The sequence below is a fragment of the Drosophila subpulchrella genome, chromosome 2R (assembly GCF_014743375.2).
Source record: "Drosophila subpulchrella strain 33 F10 #4 breed RU33 chromosome 2R, RU_Dsub_v1.1 Primary Assembly, whole genome shotgun sequence".
Taxonomy (NCBI): domain Eukaryota; kingdom Metazoa; phylum Arthropoda; class Insecta; order Diptera; family Drosophilidae; genus Drosophila; species Drosophila subpulchrella.
The window spans coordinates 1941424-1962846 of record NC_050611.1 but is presented as its reverse complement, the minus strand read 5'-3'; the positions used below and the strand labels follow the sequence as shown (position 1 = coordinate 1962846).

Sequence of the window (21423 nt, the reverse complement as noted above, 5' to 3'; positions counted from 1 at the left end):
GTTGCTGTTGTTGTTGTTGCTTTTATGGCTGGAGTTGAAGTTTGGATCTCTTCTTTGCCCGCCTGGAAGCAAAAGCAGCTTCTTACTGGGCTGGACCCATACTCGGTATCATTCACTTTTAAGCAAAATCCTAAAAATCTACAGTCGATCATGAATACCACGTTACAAAAATTTTAAAATTCTTAAAAAGGGCTAACTTCTTGTGTGTTAAAAGCACTGCCTTTCGACAATTATTTTATTTATTTATTTATGCTCAGGTTAAAAGGCAATTGAAAATTACATATAACCTATAATTTCGACAATTAAAATTTAAACAACTGACGCAAGTATCAACTCTTTTTTGTGATCCAACTCAATTTCAGGCTTGCTTTACATATTCTCCAGCAGATGGCGTATTTGTTACTATATTTTCGCGACCAAAAACTAAATGTTTCTTGTACTTAAAGAATTATGGGCATTAAAAATATGCAGTGTAATAAAAGAACTTATGATAAGCTTTTTTTTTGTAATAAAAATCAATGCTATAATCTTCTAGTAATTGTTATTAAAAAATATAATTAGTTTTACTCATTTTCCTGATTTATTGGATTTTCTTGATTGTTAAAAGTTGGCATACCATTGTTCCCTTGAATATTTATGTTAAAATGTAAATGATTTCATTCGGTAGATCTTGCTCAGTAACCCGTTGCTCAGGCTGGCTTCTAACCCTGATCTCCTCGCTCCAATCTCCCTTCTCTTTCGCTCCCCGGCGACTTTAACGACAGGCTGTTTGTTTTTAATCGTATAATGTCTTAATTTATAGTGCAGCGTTGCCTAGACCTCAACTTGATACACCATCCCCACGTCCCTCCGACCGATCTCCATGGCAATGCAATTGCATTTGTCATTGGCCTATAGCGCCATTAACATTACCCGGCTGGTTGTATTCCTGTGGTTCCCCCTTTTCCCCAACCACAACATAGCCCATTCACACAGTCGACTTGAAGAAAATATCGATCATCTTGCACTCTATGAAAAAATCATATGTACTTAATAGTTCTAATGGTTCTGATATTATAAGTACAATAAAGATGTAGTAAAGTAAATATTTATTTCATACAATATTTTAATTTGCTAATTAGTCTTTCAGAAGAACACGAAATTGTTTTAGGTGCACTTCTCGCTCCGCCACTTAAAGTTTAACTGCATTTGCAGTCGCGGAGTGCAAGCAATTTTTATGGCTAAATGTTGACGTCGCTGCTGCATTATTGCGGTGCATTTAATGTAATAATTACTATTTGCCACCGGTAATACGTAGGCCCGCGATTCCGAATCCCCAGCGACATGGCGTGTGTGGTTCCCTGGGCCCCTTTTCCCCACACATCCCGGTGCCTGCGGTTTGGGCTTGGGTTTGGGTTAACTCGTTATCTTGGCGTCGGCTTTTGCGGTTGGGTCTGCGATCTGGGGGACCGGACCGGGTCTGGAGCCTGGCTCGGATCGTTCGGTTCGTTTGTTCATGTAATCAACCGCCCCGACCAACGGCAACTGGCGACCGGCAACCGACATCATCAACTGAGGAACTGGGGAACTGAGCAGTCTGCCCCCGCCCCCTCGACGGTGTGTGGTTTTTCCAGCTTCGTGTGTGGTCCTGTCAGGCTTTCAGCTCTGCTTCTCGCAGTGCACTTGGCGAAAATCTGTGCAAAAAATGAAGAAGTTATGTTAAAATAATTATAAAAGTATCTCAAAAAGTGTAAATTCATTCCATAAAATAAAATAAATTTTATCTTAGGTCAAGCCATTTTAAATGTAATAAAAATAGTACTGAGTACAAGATAATGTTTCTTATGCAAGTGAGGGTCTTTGAGTGCTAAAACCTCAATAAGCATTGCCACTACTGCTCTAATCATAAGTTCATTTTTAGATATTGGGTTGAATATGAAATCAAATCAGAAACTATTGCATACATTTCGGCAGCATTCTCATTCCAGTGAATCCTGAAAACGACTGTGCAATTCAATTGTTCCATATAAAATTTGATATATTAACTGGATTCAAACAAAGAAGAGTACGACAGTAACACATTTTTTCGAAGTGTTCATGGCCCAACCACTTCGTCCCATTCAACCTTATTCTCCATCTACGACTGTTTCGGCTTTGGATTTTGTTTTCGATGGGATTGGTTCTTTTTTTGCGGTAAGGTTACGGATCGATGGGTTTTTGGTTATCATTTGGCGAGCCCACGCGTGGCGACATTTCCACCAGAAGTTTATTTCAGCTGGAAGGGAAAGTGCCTTACGGGTGGCCCCCGAGTTTTTGGAAGTTAATTATGTGGGCTGTCGAATTGATTGGCAAACCCATTCAGTTAAACATAAGGCGTTTAAAATGATAAATTAATATCTTCTGTTTAGTTATATAAAAATACCATTCCTTTTTTAGGATATAGGAAATGCAATTTTCTTAGCCACCTTTCATAATAATTTAGTTCCGCGTTCCGCTTTATATTGCCGAGATTGTTTGGATACCACAAATTAAGACGAACAAACTGACATTGTTATGTTCTTTTCGATTCCGATTTCGTCGCAATGCCGGCTGCAAATCCCCAACCCATTAATTCCCTCGTAATCCCCACTCCAGCGACATCAGTTAAGCTCATCGCATAACCCTTTTTGAAGTCGGATGTGTTAATGTGACTGCAACGACGATAACGACAATGAGGGAGGTGCAGCGGAGGGCGAAGGGGGCGAGCCAACAACAAGCTTAAGATAGATATAAGAGTAAGGCGATAAGCCCGGAACGTCAGTGGGTCTGCCTGTCGTCGTTGTCGAATCCCCGGAGATTGGAGATATATCCGGGGAGCGAGGGGGCGGAGCGGGTGAGGGGTGGCCGAGGTGGAGGCGAGGAATGTTGACGAAGCATGCGTTTTGCGTTGGCTGTCAAATTAATTTCGTTCGCTGCTCCAACTGCGATTACGGCGACCATGACGACACTGCGACTGCGTGGGCGTCATGCGCTGAGCCTTATCGCCCTGCACCGCCACAACCACTGCGGGAATTTACATAAACACAGTGGTGGTCAAGGTAATAGTAAGCTTGAAATATAAACAGTTGTGCATTTACATGGGTGAATATTTGCTAATAAGTAGATTTGAGTAATAACTTCCTAAATCGTTTTTTTTATATAAAGGAATTAAAGAGATTAAAATAATAGACTGTGTTAAAAGTATACTAAATGGAAACTTTTAAAGTACGATACGTTTCCATAATGTATTCCAAAGTTTACTAGGAAAATCATAGTTGGCGTCGGATGGTTCTTGAATTAAAAATATTATATTTTTACTTAGCCAAGGAAGGAAATGTTGTTCATGACAACAAGATTTAAATAAGAATTATATATTTAAAAATACATATTTACATTTTGTAAAATAAAATATGTATATATCTTGCATTATTTTTTCCAAAATTCAATTCTACAAGCTTTCTGACTTTGCCCGCAACTGTCCGGTTATATTAAACTTACATATCTCTGAGACGCATGCATAATTTGGACTTTGACAATGGTCACAGGCGGGTACCGTGGGCCATCCTTAGCATACTTGGGACTGGTGAAATGTGAAATGCCCCCAGCACTCCCCGTCTGCAGAATTCGCCACAAAAGTCCACGAAGAACAGACGCGACGCCCCCTCAGCTGGGAATTCGTGGAATGACTGCACAAATCGTTACCTGGGTGGTCTCCAACTCGATTCGATTCGACTTGACTCCACTCGGCTCGGGTTCGACTTAACTACACAGAAAACAATATTTTTTAAGTTTTTGAAAGACATTCAATTTGATAAAATATCTAAAGGCGGCAATTAAAATAAAATTTTCTTTAAGCTGTCCTCTTTTGGAATTATGGCTTTCCTACGTATCAGAATCAATTAAATACCGAATATATTTAATTTGCCTAAACAACTCACTAAGTATTGGTAATGTTTACTTTATTTTAAGTTCGAGACATTTGCAATGCAACACCTTTTTCTCAGTGTACAAGATCGGCTTGGAGACCGGTGACTCGCCCGGTGGTTTATGAGGCACGTGCGCTGGCGTTCGCTGCTCATTGAGTTGCTTATTTACGGCCCGAAGGTATGCCTCGTTACTCCCCAAAGCCCCTTGGCCATTTAACCCCCCTAACCCCACTGCGGTGCCCCATCCTACGGCCCGTCTTTATTTACACTGCCGTGAAGTGAAGTAATAAGAGTAGGTACTGTGTGTGTGAACCCAACTAATTGAACGCTGAACTTGTGGGGAATGAGTATGGGAGACATGGGTTCATGTTTGGATTGTACCAACCGTGAGTGGGTGGCACAAATGGTTGGCAGGAAACCATAATTGAAACCATCATTTCTTGATTCTTTTTTATTTCTTTGTAGTGCAACTTATAAAATGTGCTGTGCCCCAAAACTCGATAGTGTACTTTCAAAAGTCTTTCGAAAAAAAACACACCTGGCTAGTGCACCTAGACGCGGATCACCCAGGTGCAATCGAAAATCCCAACTACCCAAACTACTTTTCCCACTGCTTAATACGATCAATTAGGCAAATGCCCGGCAGAGTCGTAAAAACCCAACATTAAGCCAGCTTCGGGCTAAGATTGGGTTCGAGATTCAGATTGAGAGTAAACCCAGGACCGTCATAACTCAACGACACTTCACGTGGCCTGCGGAGCTGCGTTGACAACTCAACTTGTTTGGGCCGACATATCTGGCCAGATACGATCGCTGCGGATCGGATCGGCCGGGACCACCAGGCAGTCAAATGTAAGCCTAACCACAGGCCCGCTTTTTACGACTCAAACTCGAGCTCGGATCAAATGAAAATCTCTTTCGAATTGATTTGCAGCGACTGCAGAGCCAGTCGGCCGAGTCCAGCTGTGCGGCTGTCGCTTTTGTGGAAAAGGTAGAAACGTTTCAATCGCTCCGGCCCGGAAAACGAAAACCGAGCTGAAACTGGAAATGGAAATGGAAATGGAGATGGACCCCGAGCATGGAGGACGACCTGAAGTGACGCTGCCCTGCGACCGTATATCATTTGTTTACATTGTATTGAGTTGTTAGCCCGCCACCCGCTGCCCGCTGCCCGCTGCCCTCAGCGAGCGTTTTAATTGACCCGGGGGCGGGGGCGGGGCCCGCACACGTCGCCCTCTATCGCCCTTTGATAAGCCCAACAAGTCTCTCGGTCGTCGCAGTCGGGGTCAGGCGTGGGCCGTCACCCCTGCCATCTTGTTTTTGCCAGCACTACACCAAGGAATATACTCAATCTTAATTGTCTATAATACATTTAACAAAAAGGAGAATCTATTTAAATTTGAAGCAACTCAAGTTCAAACACAATTTAATTATCAAATCACTGTGGACGGCAATCCACGTAGTGACGAAGCGCACCAGGAGAGTGTGCTAAGGCGACTGCTATATATACACGAAGAAATGATTATCTACTGTGACAGTCCGATCGCTACAAGTGATACTCCAGTACAAAGACTTTACAAATTGTAATTGGCTTGGAAGAAAAAGCAGTTAATGTGTAAAAGTAAAAATCTAAGAAAATTTGATATGTTGGAGCCGTTGGGGATAAATGTATATTAGACCAGTTGTATACTTACTGAAAATAAACGTCGAATGACACCACTTTTCGAAAACCGAGGCTCCGTTAAAAATTAAACGTATGCCCGTAACTTGTGAACTACACAAGCTACAGACTTGCGTATGACTTGCGTTTCCAATCGGCGGCCATTGGAGACCTTCAGGAAGCTTCTGAGGAGTTGCTAGTGGCTCTATTCGAAGATACCAACTTGTGCGCCATCCGGATGTCCTTGGGCATAACGGTTATGCACTTGGCGTGGATGGCGCACAAGTTAGTACCTCCGAATAGACCCATAGATACGCCTCAAAAGCTTCCTGAAGGGCTCCAAAGGACGCCGACTGAAAACGCAATTCAGTCTTAAAGTCCTTGACATTTTCACGAGCCACTCGCAGGAAGAGGAGCTTGCGGATGAGCGACTCGGTCGACTTCTGGTAACGACGGATCTCACGTAGGGCCACAATTCCGGCTTCTTCACTCCACCAGTGGATGGGCGCCGATATGCGGGCAGCCTTGGTGGCCAGCTGCTTACGGGGAGCCTTTCCTCCGGTCGACTTACTGACGGTCTATTAAGTAAGGGCAACATTATCTTCTTATACGTTGAACCCGACAAAAAAAATTACATTTTCACCCGCAAATCTTTTTGTACACAAGAACGAACCAACTCGGACGCCAAAAAATTTCACAATGAAGTAACTTGACTATTTTGGACCATGTCAAAAATTGAGGAATCTCAAGGCTACACTGATTAAAATTAAGAAAAAAAATTAGTAAGTACTACAGTTTTTGACAATCAATTGCATTTGGACAATGCGTCCACACTTTTTGATGTAGCTATTTTTTGCTGTTTGCCGCCAATCAAGCGGGCTTTTCAAAAGTAGTGGAACTACAGTTTCTTAAGCTGTTTAAGACGTTTTTAGACAAACTGAAAAACAAATAACATTTTTATTCGAAAAGTCCTCCAAAATCTGGTTTTGCGCTAGAATATTAAGGTTTTGTAGATTTTTGCCACTCTGACAAAAAAAAAAAAAAAAAAATCGACCAAACTATACGTAAACTACATAATATATGGAAAGATCTTACTAGAATTAAACGATATTAATTGAAATGAATTGCTGGCAAAGGTAAAGCTATTGTGAGCATTGCCCAAAGATAGACCAAATTGTTCAGTAGTGCTAGAAGTGAAATTCGATAGAGATAAAAGATAAAGTATAAATATTTCTAAAATAGAAAGGAAGTCCGATGAATCAATAGCGAAAAGCGAAATGTGACACCCTCGATTAAACCATTTTTCAGGGTGTATGGAGGATTTTATTTATGAGCTTCAATCTGCCGGAAGTTTCCGATTAGCCCGCTCTAGGCGTGTGCCCATTTATCAAAAAAAGTAGAGAGAGCGCACTGCAGAAGAATCGGAATCTCCAGTTAATAACTTGATCGACTCTCAAATGCGGGCTGAACTTTCTGGGGTTCTATATACAATTTCACTGCTGCGGTAGGTAGAAACTGGAAATGCTGAAAGAAAAGAAGAAACGTTAAGAGCGCGCGTTAAACCTCTTAACTTCCCATTCAGCTTTGACAGTTTTCCTAATGTATTGTGGCCGGGGCTGCGCTTCCTCTATTCAGAAGACCGAAAACGCACAGAGACAACAGATACGACGACTCGAGACGCCTTTGTTTGGGAACCCACCGGGGAATTCGTCTTGAGAATCTATTTGTTTGTTGTCGCACTCGGTGTAATGATCTGCGTTTGTCATTCCGAAAGGTTAACTAAACACGGACTCCCAAGCATTGCGTGGGAGTAGATGCTGGAAAGGGGGCGGGGACGCGGAGGAGGGAGTTCCAGCGAACAGATGTTTCAGCAGAAGTGACAAACTGCTTTTAACGTTTACCCGGGAATCTTTCACTTTTTATGAAATTCATTAGGAATGTCAAACAGTTGGGAAAAGAGTAGGTACCTTGCATGTATAAGTCATTATAACAGTTTATTTTCAGTATTTCCTTCTTTTTTAGAGCGTATCTAAGCAGTATTTTTGGGTTCTAACATGAAAATGAGATAAAAAATTTGTACTTCGAAGAGCAAAAGAATAGTTTTTTATCTATTTTGAAAATCAATTGAAATGCTATAAAAACGATTGTAAACCAGTAGTTACTTGCTTTTACATATGTATTTTACACAAAGAAAGTATCAGCTCTGTCATTACAAAGTCAAATGTAATTTTGGGATCTTGCCTATGGTCTTTGGTGAAAATTCAGTTCAATTCGTTCAGTCAATGCTGGGTTACGAATAGGTTGTACAACAGAAAAAGTCGAGATTTACGAGATCAGTGAGGAGAACACAATTCGTTCTACCTTCCCGGAACACTGGTTGTTTCAGTTGCCAGCCATGATGATGATGATGGGCCCGTCTCCGAAGGAGGTCTGAACCCATAACTCATCATTAATAACCGAACCTAAATAAGACGTTTTATTGTTGTAAACCAAATTGAATTCCCGCTGAGAGAGTCGGGAAGAGAAAGAGATCAGAGCGGACTCAGCCCGTAGATTATCGATGCGAGTGTCCAGATATATCTCCTTCTCAGGTGTTACAAGTTGTCGGCACTGGACCAAAGGAATAAGACATCAAAGGCCACTGGGAACGGTCAGTCCGTTGTTATTATTGTTATTATTATTATTGTTGTCCCGGCTCACACTTCCTACACCCGGGGCAATGTCATAATTAAAACAATTTCGGGCCCCGTACCGTCCAACCGTACCTTCCACATATAATCTGATTTGCTGGGAATTCTTCTCGCTGGATTTGCTTTTTTTGCGCAAGTGCAAAAGTCGCTGGAGATCAAAGTCAAAGTCGATGTCGAAGCCATCTCGCCTCGGGCGTTAATCTGGCGTATACGGCTTCTGTTACCTGTTGTCGTTGTCTCAACTCATCTCATCTCATCCGCCGGCTGATCTGCTGTCGGATCTGCGGTCCGTCCTCTGTCGTCGAACCTCGGACCCTCTTACAACAGTTTCCGTAATTCCGTAAAAGCGATTTGTATTCTTCTTTTGGCTGGAGCGATTCTGCGAAACTAATTGATTATTTTGCTTTTTTGCTGCCGGCAACGGAAGACAAGTTAATTTTCTCACACCTTTTTCTACGAATTAATTTGTTTTGTTGGGGACTCCAATGGTGATTTCGGTTAATCAAGGTGGGCTCCCTGATTGCAGATAATCGTATACGATGTTATGATCAAAGATTTCGCTGGAAAAACAATAAAAGTGTTTCTTACATTTGAAATGAACAGGTGTTTATAGTCTTTACATGAAGGTATTACCCATTATGGTTACGGTCTTTTAATACCAATTTATTTATCAATTAATGGTTTCAATTAATTCTACAACTTAATTGTATTTTCATTATAAGGGTAAAGATGGGTTTTAAGCTGTAAATGTCCTTATTTTTACGAGTTTTAAAACAAACTTTTAGTTTACCATGAGGACAAGAAAGTGCAAACTAACAAGTGATTGGAATGCTCTTTCCTCGACCGCAACCTATTTAATTCTTCGACATATAAATAAATTCTTCAAAGAAACCACAGCTAATTCTAGCAGCTTTCAAAGAGTAAATATGCTTCCGAATTTCTGCTGAAAAAACAAACAATTTGGGTAGCAAATTACCAACGCAAATATTTGCTTAAAAAAGATACACAAAGCAATTCCAGAGATTTAGCTGATTCACGGGCCCCCCAAGTAAATATGATTATGCGCCCAATTTAACGAGGACAAGGCAAATCTTTCGCTTCTCTTAACCCATTAAAATAGTTGGCGGGGGAAAGGAAACGTCCGCTGCGATGAGGGAAACTTTTTGAGGGACCACCACGAATTAACCTACCTACAAATTATGTTGGTATGGCTAGGAGAGATTCCCAGATCAGGGTCCGAAATTGACAGACATACAGACATCCGGATTGGTGTAGATCGTTCAGATATACTCGTATGTATATACAGACATACCCGCAACATGTGCTGCCAGCATTGAATAACCCGAACGAAAACACAGGAAAAAACTCTGCGGTCGCCTTACATTTATTGATTTCATCGCAACAACATCGCCGGCGCAGAAAAGTGAGGAGAAGACTCGGGAAGATTCGGGACGGAGACGGAGACGGACGAAGACTGGCCAGGGAAGCCGGGGCAAACGGGTCTTCTGGCTCTGCTGCGCATCGCATTAAGCGTAGAACAGTGGCAGCCGCACAGCCCAGAGGGATTTACCCCACACCCATCAACATTTCAACTTAATTCCTTTTTTGAGTCGCTTTCTGTCAGGCCCGAAGATGAAGATGCCCCACAGTTGGCATAGGCGACTGTTTGGGAGAGCTCCATTGCCCATGATTGGAACCACTAACTACAATAATACAAATTGAGAGAAATCTACAGAATTTGTAGAAACCCCTGTACAACGACAACACATAAAAAGTTTTTTATTTAGTATTTTGGACTTATCTTTTTGCAACATATTTTAGGTGTTCATAAGGAAGAGATTTGAAAATGGCTTTTTAAGGATGAGCCTCATTTAAAGGCATTGACGGTAACATATTGTAATGTCCTTGCAGACATGTTATAATGTAAACGCAAAGTTTGCAACGCAGTGATAAAGACATTTCCAAAACTTCAGCATATAACTTATGATGTTCCGATTTGCAACGGAAATCTCCGAAATGGGTTAAAATCTATATTGATGCTGGCATCACCGAAAGACCCTTCTTTCTTCCGATTTAAGAGATATGTTATCACTTTTATAAAATAGACGGGGTATACATATAATATTTTAAGTAATTCTTATAAATTATTATTATTTTTAGGAATTATTATTTTCAAAGAGTTTTGTATTCAAATAGCAGATCATTGGTCTAGTCTTTCTGGCCGAAGTCCTTCAACCTTTATGTTTGCGTTGCTGATTGCCAAGGTGCTGCCTGCGATTGCCGCGTATGCCATGAATTTGTTCCACTATACGTGCAATCATGTTGCCAGAGTCCGACTCCGCGGCTCTGTGGCTCTGTGACTTTGGACCTGGTCCTGGCTTCTGGACCTGGCTCCTGGGTTAGCTACGATCCCCATACCCCGATCCGAATCCAGCATGCATACATATGTATGTGTGTAAATCAGTAGCTCCGTATTGAGTCGTTGACGTTACATGAACTTTGGCTACGGTTCAATTCGGGCCGAGACCGGCCACTTTGCGATGCCATCGCGGGGAGACGGTTGAGCAGCTTAGGGGAATTTCGCTTTACATTTTACAGGATCACTTTGGCCATGGCCATGCCTGGTTGGCTTGATGCGATCGGGCTGACATATCGCTCAGGGAAGACGTAAAGTTTCTCAACTTCTTTTCGGGCATTTGGAGATGTCGGTTTCGCTTTCGTTGGAATCGGATCATGAGGGAGAAAACAGCCTTTTGCAGTACTGCTGAGGTCCACTTCTTTCAAACCACTACACCATTTCTTTTAGAACCAATATTTGCTTTCTAAGTAAGTCGTTTCTTAATATACATGGGTGCTAATGCCTGGGAAAATTGGAAAAGTTGGTAAGAAATAAAATATTTCTTGATCACGGAGCCCAACAAGCTGATTTATTCGATAGTTATTGGCATTTATAAGCCATCGTTGAATGGAACAATATTTGTACACTGTATTTTTTGCACCACTTTAAAGCTGGAAGGCGGGTTCTCCAAAGCGAGGTGTTCGTTTTAAACTTTAAAAGATCTATAGCGGAAATTGTTTCCTTTAATAATATAGTCATTGGAGGTTATCTTAGTTCCTATAGCCAGAAGTACAAATAAAATAATGGATTATTAAACCATCATTACACTTACACATATTACTTACCCATAAAATTCATGATCATTCCTTATTATTATAGTGAACACCCGCCTTATTGTTCTTGGGAAACTTCGAATGCACTTTCTGATAATCTCCTCGTACCTATGGAAAATATATAAGCCGGTGGAAATTCTCACGACAGTGTCATATAATCCTGCACACCTAATCCAATCAGAGGTGAGTAGGAAATGCAGCATTCGCCATCGGTTATCGCCTTCGTTACGGCCACCCGCATAAGACGTCATCAAAGTGGATTTATGCAGCACCTTACCGCCCCGACGACAAAACCCAATGCCCAGTCCCTAAGCCATTAGTCTGTCTTGGCAATTATCAACGCCGCGGCGGATGACTCACGTATGACACTCAAGTCATAATGGAAATGGAGAAGGCACTTAGCCAAGGGCCGAATGGCTTTTACGGCCAACACCGTTCGGGCCAAATTTAGACATTATCCGGGGATACGAGAGACATTCGGATCATTGTTTGTTCAACTGCTTTGCGGTTGTGTGAATGCGTATAATTCCGTTTTATGGCTCCTGTGCACCACCGTCATCATCATCAGCAGCGGCAGCTGCGACCACATCCACCTCCCACTCCGTCCACTCCGACGATATAGCCACATTCCTGATGGAACGGACCTCAAAGGCAGACGAGAGCCCCAGCCCCCGACTACATAAAATTGTATTTAGTCATGCTACATCACTTTGTAATAATTTTCATTTTGGCGCTTGCTTTGATCTTCAGCCGCTTTCCGTGTGTGAGGCCTCCGGCCCTTTGGCTCCACCTCATCCCCGCCACTTGGCCATAATCTTTGGACCAAAACTGCCACCGTGCGGCGTTCGTCGAGCTGCGTTAAAATTTTCTGAAATTATGAAGTCAGCCGAAACCGAATCCGGGCGCCAAGTTTGTTTTTTCATCTTTTGTTGATTTTCTCCCTGCTTTTTTGCATTTTTTCCCATCGGTAGACGGTGCAATTTGATTGAGCAATCATCAATTGTGCATGAAGCAAACGATTTGCGGTGAGTGAAAAGAATTGCACAGTCTTATAGAGGCGTAATCGATATTTAGGATTGGAATCGCCCATGCAAATCTTCTTAAGCTGCGAGTGGATGCCAGATATCTGTGTGTTGGCATTGAAAATTATCATGGGGCTTTTAGTAGATGTTTTAACCTCAACCCGTTAATCTATTGCTGGATTAAAAGTAAGTGTGCGAAAACATGACTGGAACACAATGGTGTATTTAGTAAGTAAGAATTCTAAACATATTTTTGTATTTCTTTTCAGTTTCTCTAATTTCTTAATTTCTCATTGTAGATAATAGCTGTCTTAAAAGAAATATCTTTGTATATTTTGATATGTTTCTTTCATCCCAATTATTTAAGAATGAGCTTTGTAATCAAAATGGAAATGCAAAGGATTTTATTATAGGTTTGAACGATTAAAAATCTATTTGTACACATTTATAATATCAAAATTATTATTATAAAGCCTATTCTATTATTATAAAGCCTATTCCACCTTAGTTTGCAAAATCCCTCATAGAAATCGTTTTCATATGACCTTACTTAAGATCCTTTACCCCATTCCCGTACCGATCCGCTACCCCTCATGAAGTCTGTTTACCCACAAGTCTGTCACGGCTAACAATTCGGAAAATTGTTGACATGCAAATGGCAACGAGCCATGTAAACTGACCAGCGAAGTGAGCAGCGGCTCATATATCATCGTGTAGGCAGTTGACCGACCGTTTTCCCTATAAATAGCACGTGTTGGCTGTGTGTTTGACCTTAGCACGATTTCCAAGTGCAATGATTTCTTTGGAAATAGCATAGGATCTGGTTTAATGGAGTCGACTAACTGCTGTGACCTTGTTTTTCCCCTCTTAAATGTTTTGGTTCTTTTGCTTTCGAGTATTTTATAGCTGTTGACGCTGGCAATTAACAAGGTAAGCGTTCTGAACGTGGATATTTGGAGACATTCGGGAAAAGTTGCGAGGTATTTAGAGATGGTGCAATATAATACTGCAGTCTATTAGGGTAGATTCAATTTTTTAAACATCTTTTTAAATGGTGATTGGTAAATTTTAAATTTTTGGTCCCTCTTTAAGCCAGTAGTAGTATCAGTAGATACTCAAAATATCTTCTTTTAAAAAATCCGAAAGTTACTGGAATATTTTACCCAGAAGTATGCTGCACTTTCTTTTGATATGTGCATTACCCAATTTGACAACCCTTTTTAATGATTTGTTCTCACTAAAATTGATTTTGGTTAATTTTAACGAAATTGTAAAGTAGTATGTTATTTCTGGGGTCCGAAAACTAAGTTGAAGTGCCGAGCAACCGCTATACGATCATTGTCTGAAATTTGCATCCCATCCAAGTGCTCGCCTCAAGTTAAGAGAGCAATTAATTATGGCCATTGGGCACGGGCAATATGTGTGACAGCCATGAAACACGAGCGAGGACCAGGCATCAGAGACAGAAACTGGAAATGGACATGGGATCTGGGATCCGGGATACGGTCTCTGGATCTGGGATCTGGGATCTGCGACGGGACCACACGCATCGTGTGTGACGGCGATAAAAATCACAGCATGTTGCAAACAGCCCATTGACGTCCTCTTCGGCCGGCCGTTAATACTGTTGTTGGGCAAATCTTTTGACAGTTGTGTTGAAGCATAAAGATGCCAAAAGCAACAACATAAAGCCGCCAAGTGCGTATCTGAAGCGTCTGGGGCACTCGGAGCCACGAAAAGCGCATCAATCAAACGTACCGCCGACCGATCCCCACACCCGAACCCCATATACATACGGATAGCTATGGCCATACCCACACGCTCGCGTTCGATCAATCATTTATTATGGCATCGCTGATGGCGGCCCCATCGTTGGTGGCCCCCACCCGAAAAAAATACAAAACACCCATAGGCACACACAGAAAAACACAGAAAATACTTGGAAAATATAGCTAATTTTCTATGGGCCATATAAATTCGTTTTTAGTTTCTGTTTTCGAGGGGGGCGGACGGTTAATTTTGAGCACGAAAAGCAATTGTATCGCACGGCTGTCAGATCCACTTATACGATCGTATTTGATGGGCTGGAGACGCATAATGGGGCATATGGCTTTCTATAATGGCCGGGGGATATAATATATGAATTTACTATTTTATAGCAACCTTTTTATTTAACGTAATAGTATACTGCAAACAAGACTTCATCGTTTAATATTTAAAATGTTTTGGTGACCTATATTATATAAACTGAATGATCTATAGTGAATTTTATTAACAATTGAACAAAAATTAAATATATTTTATGGGAAAATTACAATAATTTTAATTGTTTTAATAAAATAATTAGTTAAATGTGTATTATTTATTAACAACTTTAAAAATTATATATATTATATGTGAAATTATCAAATACTGTTGATTATAATTAAATTATATATACAATGCACATATAATAATATAGTATCTTTACGAATTACGAATTTTAACTTTTTATAGAATTCGTATTGATAGTATTAATCAAATTATTAAAAATTTCTGAGTTATTCTTAAATATAAAATGTAATTATTTAACTGATCAAGTTACTTGTTTATAAGCAATATAAATCAAGACTTAAATAAAAGCTATAATAAGTATTCAGAATGAATTTTACCCTCTACTATTTAAAGCTTCCCTCGTTATCATTAATTTTGATGACGGACACAGAAAACTGAGTTATGATTAATCGTCCGCGACAGAATTCGAATTGCTTAATATTCCCCAGACCCATTTATTTGATTGACATTTTGCGCTTGCCTTATCGCGCCCAGTCAATGAAATAAACATTTTAATTCTAATTAAATTTCGTTGGAATTAATTGCAGCCCGTACGAATAAAGACACGAAACGGGGCCCACAGCGAAACGACGAGTCACAAAAAAACAAAAAGAGAACAAATCACGCGAGCTTGGACCGCCCAAGTGGTTTTTTCTTCGTTGGTGGCCACATCCCCATCCCCAATCAGTCGACAACGAAAATTTAGTTGTTTAGTTGTTGCTGTTTCTGTGGCTCTGGCTTGGCCGGGGCTCTTTATCGCCACCATAAATATGGAGATTTTTCATTAGCGATTTCCGTTTCCGATTTATCTTAATGGCCGGCTGACTGTTGTTGTTTGGGTTGTTGTAATTAAGAGGAGCTACCGTTTGATGCTTTGGCAAAACATGTTGCAGCAGCAGCAAGCTGAATCCACCAATGAAACCACCAACAACCAAACCGGCAACCACCGCACAACCACGACGGACATGGCTCCGAAGAAGAGCTTCGCGTGTGGTCTTTTATCAGGCTTTTGGCCAACTTGGGTGGCAACATGCCATTCACCAATCACACATACACAGGAACACGAAAAAAAATTAATAATCTTTATACATAAAAAAGAGTAAAAAAATATTAACATTCATAATATTATTTATAATAATAATAATAATAATAATTCATATTTTTCAATTCGAAGCAAAACTTCTATTATTTACAAGAAAGGGTTACAATTTTAGTTAAATTCTATCTTATGGTTATAATGTGAGAGCTAAAATCGCAAAATCATCTTATCTTCTTTTACGATTGCAATCTTTTTTACTGATAGAATTAACGACTGACTTATAAAAAATTCTAGATATATGTACAAGAACGAGCTTGATTTCACGCTGAATATTTTATCAAAACTAATATTTCGACAGATAGAAATAAAACTAACAAAAATATACAAATTTAAATATACATAATTCTTTTCAATGCTCTAAATTGATTCAAAACTCAGAAAATAAAATGTATTCGTATTTATCTTCACAGTTTTTAAATATTATGGATTGAAATGGAATCTTTTAATCATGAATCTTACAATCAGTGATAAGACGTAGGACTATATTTTAAATCCATATCATATTTTTCATAAAATAAATTAACCTAATTAATTCGGACCTTTATCTAAAAATTAGTACAAAATAGTCACAAAGATATTTTACATACAATACGTCGTCTAGGAAATATATTTTTCAGTGTAGCCCAGTCTGTCGGCGACGCCGCACAAAAAAGAAAGCGCGTGCAACGGGCAAAAAAAAACCCAACCGACCGGAACTTCAACTGGCGCTATATGCAATTATACGACTCTGACTGTTTCTGTGTCTGCGGCAAACAGTAGCAGCATTTGCCTTTTGCCAAAGATTGACAGCAGAAACTAAGCATGGGATGGAGATGCCGAGACCACCGTGAAGTCCGAATGCCTCCGATGTCTGGGGGATATAAGCACACATACATACATGTCTGTATCCCCGATCTGAGATGCTCCCAGTTGCTTGTCGCCACGCCGTTGCGTTATATTGTCAAAAGTAACATGTTGCTGCTGTTCCTGTTGCTGCTCCCCTTTTGTTACGCCTGCAACTTGCAACTTGCATCTTGTTTTTGATCTTGGCGCTGTAAATTACACGCCCAACAGCCGCAAACAATTGCGGTTGGTTGTTCGGCATGCCCAGTGATGGTGATGAAAATTATTGCTATCTATCTTGCTGTCAACAACACAATAATTGTTGCAAACATTCGATGCTGCTGCCGTTGCTTGTCATAATTTTATTGCTGCCGCCGGGCAAGTTCTAAGTTGTTTAGGCCAATTACAGTGAAGCTCAGCTTAAAAAACCAGAGGAAGATCCCAACAAATTTATATACACATATAAAAAACATATAAAATCTTAAATTTTTAATTGAAAATAATTAAGAGCGGTTCTTCTTGAAAAAAGACATATCAAACAGCGTAACAAAAAGCCTGGTAATAAGCCAAGCAAAAAGCCATGCAGTAAGGCTTGAAAGAAACCTGGCAAGATGCCTAGCAAAAAGGTTGACAGCATAAGACATTAGACATCGGACAACTATATTCCAGGGACCGAAAATAAAAGGTGTTTGATTATTTTTGATCGAAAAAATTACACACTACGGAGGACACTTTGGAGGACGAGCAATTTAATGCGACCATTTCATTTCCACAATGACCAAAAAAAAACTAACTTTCAAAATTGGTCATAAAATAAAACGTAAAAAAGAAGGTTCACAATGCATCAATCCCCTTACGTTTATCAATACCGAATTTTAATTTTCAGGCGCACAGCTGTTACCGGCCTCACATTGCTAACATAAAAAATCTAAGTAAAGTCTAATTTATCACGGATAATGGCTTCTTTGTTTCTTTTGTGTGTTAACTTTATAATGGTACTTTAAAATGGTGGATTTGTAATCGGTTTTATTGGAGTTTTACGCCTTGCAGCCACTAAATTGTTCAAAAGTTGCACATTTTTAAAGTTAACCGAGCTATAGCTCACAATATACCCAATGTATCCCATTTATTTATTCGGCATAATTAAAGGGTGACTTTTAGTTGTAAGTTTAAACATATATCACCAAAATTGGCTGGACGCAACTAAGAAAATTAATAAAAATATGTACATAGATATCAAAAAAATTCATACAAAAATTTGTTGACTTCTTTTCTGTGATCTAGGTGTCCAACGCTACCAAGAACTAATTTATCTTACACTTGCAGTTACAAAACATTATAAAAATCTAAAATACACACATAAGAAACAATTTTAAAAAAAATGCATACAAAAAATTTGTTGACTTTTTTTTGTGATCTAGGGGTCCAACTCTACCAAGAACTAACATTATAACAATCTGAAATATATACTTTAAAAAATAAATTTTTAAATCCATAAACAAATATTTTGACTTTTTTTTTGTGATCTAACAAGATCTCATTTATCGAAATAAAATTCTGTCAGGCATGGACAACTTATAAAACATTATAAAAATAAAAAATATTAAAAAAAATTTTTTTTTGGTTTTTATTTGCACTCCAAAAACATGATAATTTTCTGGTGAGTGTAAGCATAGTCTCAAAACCCTAAAACCCATTCGCATTCTTAAAAGCCCAACCCGACATAAAAATATAATTTCGCTTTCCTCGGAACGACAATAATAAAGTCAAGGTTTACGAACTTTTTGCGCACTAGGATCGCCGGATTCCTAGAAAACCGAAAATGTCGAACGGCGGCATGGAGGCAGGGGCAAATAAAAATAATGCCCCACGATCGGGACCACACACACAGCGACCGCCCAGGAGCGCAGAGAATAAAGAACAGAGGAACGCCGCACTATGGGGAATTTGACCACTTTTCTTGGCCAAAACCCATTTTTTAAAAGTAGTTAAAATTTGGTTTTTATTATCACAATGCATCAGGATAACATCAATATCTAATGTTACTAACAGAAAAGTTTAACAGTGCGCCCCACTGTTAAGTTATCAGCTGTTAAAGCCTGTTTTTATTTCAACGAGGTGGCAGCGCTGGTAAAACGCCTATTATTCTTAATAGTTTAAATTGTCAAAAAGTGTAAAACTAAACATAGCACTGAAGTTTTTGAAATACCATCCAATCAGAGGGACTTATATCTTGTGTTTGTGACCTTGATATTGTATTTATTGATTGTGGTGCTCGTATATTCGTGTTCTAGTTCTAACCTCAAAAAAAACAAGATCTTTAAGTTAATTTGTATTTTTAAATGGAGCTACAAAGTGATTCCAGCTGTTTCCACCTCTGAAACCTTTTTTATCTTGTAGAGTATTTAATTCTCATTGAGCTCGGTTAGTATAAAAGTGCACTTTTGCGCACTTTCTCTAAAATTTAGCTTTAAAGACCTCTACCTAATATGGTATATTTCTCGCATTTTTGTCTGGTAAACGCCAGTTTCAATGTTATCTTAAGAGAAACAGTGTGCAATTATATTTCTTATTAAATAACGATTATTTTAAAATTATTTTACAACATCATTTCACTTACTAACCGTTGATATAAAGGATTTTAGTATTTTTGTTAAGAATTATAGTGATAACAAAACAAAAAATTACAATTTCGTTAAGAAAATGAAAAATAAAAAACGCCAACACTTTTTTTTAAATTCAGTTTGGTCTTCTATAAAAAAAAAATTAAGAAAAAAAATTTTTTATTTGATTGACAAAAAGAAAAAAAAATTTTTTTTTCTTTTAAAGGCGGGACCACGCCCATATTTCTTAATTTACTTCCTTTGGATTTTATATACTTAATTCAAAAAAAAAAACTTTGAAATGTTGCTTCGTTTTTAAGTTATTAATTAATGCCACAAAAAGTGGGCAAATTCCCCATAGTGCGCCGGAGCGGCAAGAAAAACAAATAATTGCTAATTTTATGCTCGAATAAATGAGCGCGAGTGAGCAGCAGACGAAGGATCAAAAAATGGGCGCCCCACCATTCGGGCGGCATAAATTAGTGCGAGCGGGACGGCCGACCAGAGACGTCACGCACTATCAAACGAGAAAATGATCAATGGGGGCACATCCGCGCACTCGCTCGCACCCGAGAGCGGGAGGGAGGGAGAGAGCTGGCCGGCTAATATGGACCACCCAAGAGGATGACGACGAATTAAGGGCCACCCACGAAGATACACGCCGCTGCTCTCTCGCTCGTTCTTGCATGTGTTTGTGTATGGTGAGCATGAGGGTGCACGGAGAGAAACTGGATAAGATCGAAGATTTAACCGATATGTTGTCATTTTTCGAAAGATAGATCTGAAAAATTATGAAAATATATGAATTTTAGGCCAATAAAAAATAGTCTCATTTTTACTTCTTTTTATTTAGTTAGTTTTTATTATATGGATATAATACCAAACTTAAAACAAATCAGTATGATCTCAACACTCATTAAAACGTATAAATGAAAGAGAATTTGTGGTAATCAAAACAGTGCAAAAAGTTGTAACATGGTTAGTAAGGGAATACTTAAAAAAGGTATGAAATGAGAAAAAAATGTATTAACTTTTTTTTCAGAGGTAATACAAAATATAGGTTTTTTTAAATCAGGATTTAAAAATGGGGAAAAAATGAAGTGGCTGTGATAAGTACCACCACATATATACAATTTTTAATAGTCATAACCACTTTTCGATCTGGTGTTTTATTCATAACTCTTTAAAAATGTCTGTTCTTTTCGTAGGGTAGTTGTTAAATAAAATCAGAATCCTATAATACTTTTAGAAAAAAAATCAAATGCGGCATTATGTTAACAATTAAAGTAAGTGTTGTGTATGTTTTTCTTATGATTAAACATTTGTTCAAAACGAAAAGTTTTTTTTTATATTTAAAATTTTTCTCAGTGCTAAAAAGTATATATTTGAGTAAAAGGCCTTTGAAAACAATTTCAGCATTGGCGGCAATGGGGAACCAGGGCAGATAATTGAAATATGTACAACAACTTGAACATGTGCGCTGAAGTGGACTCAAACAAATAATAATAAAACAAAAGATATAAGAGGCTTGATAAAGAAACCAAATGAAAAGGGGCAAAAAAGAAGATTTTCCCACATACTTTCAATGAGAAAGGGTAATATTCTAAATAAACAGAAAAAATTACTTAAAGGCGGGGCTCATTTAAATTATATTCTTGAAATCTACAATTAAGTTAAAAAAATATAACCACGACAACATTTCAAAAATCAGTTGGTTTCAATTTCAAACTCGCGCTAAAAATTATTCCGAAGTTTCGCACCTCTCGCTAAGTGAAGATATCCACCATCGAATTTTTTTACTTAGGTTGCGAACCAATTTTTAACAGAGACCGAAATTATTGTATTAAAAAATTTGCAATATGGATTTTTTTTGAGTTTTGTATGTAAATATATTCATTAAACTAATCTCATTAAATATTGATTTTTTGTCGGTTTTTCAATAAGATATATTTTATTATATTTTAAATTTGTTTGGGAAATAAAAAAGTTGACATTTCGAAAAAAAAAATAATAAAATTGTTAAACTTATATGCTCACACAATTGGACAAAAAATATCGCGATAAGAATATTTTCTTCGAAAAATATCGATACATTGATATTTTTAGACATTGCTTACATC

At 38.7% G+C, this 21423-nt stretch overlaps 1 long non-coding RNA gene across 1 annotated transcript; it reads right to left on the bottom strand.

Moving 5' to 3' along the window:
• Positions 1 to 1067: 1067 nt before the first annotated feature.
• LOC119550833 lies at positions 1068 to 6293 on the bottom strand. Its single transcript, XR_005219501.1, has 4 exons — positions 6219 to 6293; positions 5618 to 6161; positions 3496 to 3760; positions 1068 to 1673 (listed from the first exon to the last, which is right to left on the bottom strand). It is a non-coding gene; the product is annotated as an uncharacterized LOC119550833 (long non-coding RNA).
• Between the last annotated feature and the right edge of the window lie 15130 nt (positions 6294 to 21423).